The following is a 3,866-nucleotide window of genomic DNA, read 5'->3' on the forward strand; positions in this document are numbered from 1 at the left end:
CGTTACAATATAGGTATTGCCTGATATTCATTATTTTAATGAATGCTACTTTTTAATTYGGCAAGTTTCCTGTAAGCTTTGGATACGCAGTGAGATTTAGTACTTTAGGTTTTCAATTTTAGTACATAACCTTTGACACTTTTCTCCCCTTTTCTGATTGCTCACAAATTATATTCTGTCCGAACAAGAAAAAAAAATCTTTCATCTTTTCTTCTTTAAAGGAGGTGAACCARCAGACCTAAACAATTATGGGTCCAATTCCAAGTTCTGTGTCTTTGTTAAGGTTTTTCAGTCTTACAATTCGAAGAGTTGCTTCTACTAATAATAATATCTAATCAGACTGTCAGTCAAGTTTTTGGGAAAAAATTGTAAAGTTATTCTTAGATAACAATCAACACTGTCTGGCTCTTTATTGTGAAATTTCCCAGGTTTTGAYGCTATTAAACATGCAGTGCTAAAACTGTATTAAATGGTTAATATTCCTTGCAGGGATGAATATTGCCCAACAATTTTCCATCTACACTTTCTAAATGACTCACAGCTACTTTTGTGCAGCTAAGGTTTGTGTTTTAAAATATCACTTATCTATGAGCCTTTTTTTAATTGGATTGACTTCAAAGGTCAGTTGTTAAATTCATTCAATGATGAATTCCTGAAAGTTTTTTAAAATCCATCAAGCAGTTCATGAGACATTTTACCAACAGACAAATAGAGCAGACTCTGCTATTTAATTGCACAGCTTTAAACAAAAAAATTTGTTTAATTTGTTAGTCCTTATATGTTGGGGATCAGTCTCAGCTACTACCCCACAAACTTTACTCTCAGTATTTCTAAAGTTCCCTCTTTTGGAGCCATTTTTGTGTTCTTTTTAAAACTTTTGCTTACCTGTGGAAGACATCTTGAATCAGGTCGACTCCAARCATTAATTAGCTACTGTATATATGTGAATCTGGTTATTCCTTAATGAGAGTTTGATTACGATCTGTTCATTGACTACTGCAATATTTTGCTAGGAGACACACAAACACATGCAAAAACAATATTGCCCACCTCTTGCTTTATTGTGGCAGATAATAAAGATTCATTACTGCAGGATGGCCTGAACCTGCTRATTTTAACACGTACAGATGGACAAACATTATTTGTAGCAGCATCAGTGAAAGCAGCTGTGGCCTTAAAACCCTCACACATCACTGCACTCTTAAAATTAGCATATCTTCGTTTATAAAACTCTGTCTTGGTCGGTCCCCACTTTAGCTTGAAAGTGCCATCCTTTATAGAATTTCTCAAGTTATGATTTTCACTCCAGATAATTGTTCTTTTTATRTTTCAACAAACCCCACATATAACTGAGGAGAAAATATTTAAATATTCCGGTTCCTCTGCTTCGGAACCARCCGCAAAACCTCTTGAATCTTAAGTAGCCTGTCTTTAAGACATATCGAAGGGAGATGATGAGAGTTAGAATCGACTGTTTTCGCCATGCTTGACTTATTGAGTTTGTCATGAGTAAAAATGCTTGATTTAGACGTTTCAATGGACAGTTTGTGTGTTTACAAGCTACATGACTTCAGTGATGTAGAGTGTGTTTTTGCCAACTATTGTAAGAAAAAAAATAGTTTTGTAAGTTTCTTTTTTTATCGTTCTGAAATTTTGAGAACAAAATTTCCACTTCAATCAGACTACACTTTCCACTTTCATTCCTTTTCAACATTTTAAAGAAGTTACTTCACAGTTCAGTGACATGATCCAAAAAAAGAAAGAAAAATAAATCCCAGTTTACTTTTACTAACTAAACTCACTATTTTCATTATTCACAACTTTATCAAAGACATTCATTATTTTATTAAAATTATTATTTTCAGCATGTCTATATTTCACCTGGGTGTTCTGTGGAGATGTTTTGAACATGTTTCTCGCCTCAGGCAGTCGGTTTTCCCAGTTGGATGACCTCTGAAGCAGTGCACACACTGACAATTTTATTGTTATTTCTTACTGAATAACTGTTGTACGGAAGCAAACATTTGTTTTGAACCTTTTCTTAATAAAAACATTCCCCAAAGGTCACTGAAATAACTTGAAACTGACAAAATGAAAACCTCAAACTCAACAAATCAAAATCAGTTGTTGTCTTTGGATTTTAGTTCGGCAGATTTAGTTTTGATAAACAAGCTGATGAAACTAGCCTTGATTAAATAAAAAAGTTGGGACTTTTACCAAATATTTTATTGCACAAACATTTGAGGTGATTAAGTGATTTCTGTAACTCTCTCTCTGAGACTTCGGCACCTGTCTCCTCATGAGCAACCTGCTCCAGCTGTCTCAGGTTTGAAGGGTTCCTTCTCCAGATGTTTCACCTCCTTCCACAGATGTTTAACAGGATCTAGCAGGTCATTTCAGGACAGTCCAATGTTTTGTTCTCAGTTATTTTCAATATTATTTGGGTCATTATCCTATTGGAGGACCACTGAGTTGCATTTGGTTTCAAGTTTTCTGACACTGAGCAGCACATTTTGCTCCAGAATGCCTTGATAGTCTTGAGATTTCATTGTATTGAAGACAGCCTGTGCCCAAAATAACCAAGTCTTCCTCTTGTTTCACTTTATGTGCATATTCTTTCCTTTGTACATATTATTTTTGGGTTTGTGAGCATAGAGCTGATGGGGTTTGTTGTCCAGCTCCAGTTTTGTCTTATCTGCCCAAAGCACATTGTCCCAGAAGCTGTGGCTTGTCAATGTGCATTTTGGCAAACCCCAGTCTTTTTAGAATTTGGAAGTCCACTTTGCTCAAAAACAGCCAGTTTTCAACCACATTAGCAAATTTCAGTCAGAAAAATTATACAATAAAATTGACACCCTGTGGTTACCACAGTCAGTCTTGTTTGGCACACTGTGGACTTTGAACTAAATCTCTAAGGCAAGGCAGGGCAAGGCACGTTTATTATGACCCCCGCACACGAAGCGTAAGCCGGTGTCATATTGTTTTTGTACTGTTTTTGTTTTTTTTCAGTGATTTTTGGTCAACCGTAGCACAAAAACGGCTTTACCAATCAACATGAAATTTGGCAGGGCTGCAGAAGAGTTTGACCTACACTGCACCAGCCAAGGGTTTGACGATACACCCCATATTTGAAGAGGGGGCTCCTTTCAAAGAGGGGGTGCCTGGATATGCAAAAATGCTTATAACTCAGAAACTGTTCAACATAAAAGCTTCAGATTTTTTTTGTTGTTTAGCTCTGATGTAACTCTATCCATCAGGCCCACCAATCAGTGCCCCCCACCCCCTTAATCCCCAATTTATCTGAAAAAGGGGTGTCTAGACATACAAAAATGGTTATAGCTCAAAAACTATTAAACACAGGAGCTTCAGATTTATTTTGTTGTTTAGCTCTGATGAAGCTCTATCCATCAGGCCCACCAATCAGTGCCCCCCACCCCCTTAATCCCCAATTTATCTGAAAAAGGGGTGTCTAGACATGCAAAAATGGTTATAGCTCAAAAACTATTAAACACAGGAGCTTCAGATTTATTTTGTTGTTTAGCTCTGATGAAGCTCTATCCATCACGCCCACCAATCAGTGCCCCAAAACCCGGACCCCCAATTTATATGAAAAGGGGGTATCTGGACATACAAAAATGGTTATAGCTCAAAAACTATTAAACACAGGAGCTTCAGATTTATTTTGTTCTTTAGCTCTGATGAAGCTCTATCCATCAGGCCCACCAATCAGTGCCCCCCCCCCATTTGAAAAATAATCTGGACATTCAAAAATGGTTATAGCTCAAAAAATATTAAACACAGGAGCTTCAGATTTATTTTGTTCTTTAGCTCTGATGAAGCTCTATCCATCAGGCCCACCACTCAGC

This window comes from Austrofundulus limnaeus, unplaced genomic scaffold, assembly GCF_001266775.1.
Source record: "Austrofundulus limnaeus strain Quisiro unplaced genomic scaffold, Austrofundulus_limnaeus-1.0 Scaffold126, whole genome shotgun sequence".
Taxonomy (NCBI): domain Eukaryota; kingdom Metazoa; phylum Chordata; class Actinopteri; order Cyprinodontiformes; family Rivulidae; genus Austrofundulus; species Austrofundulus limnaeus.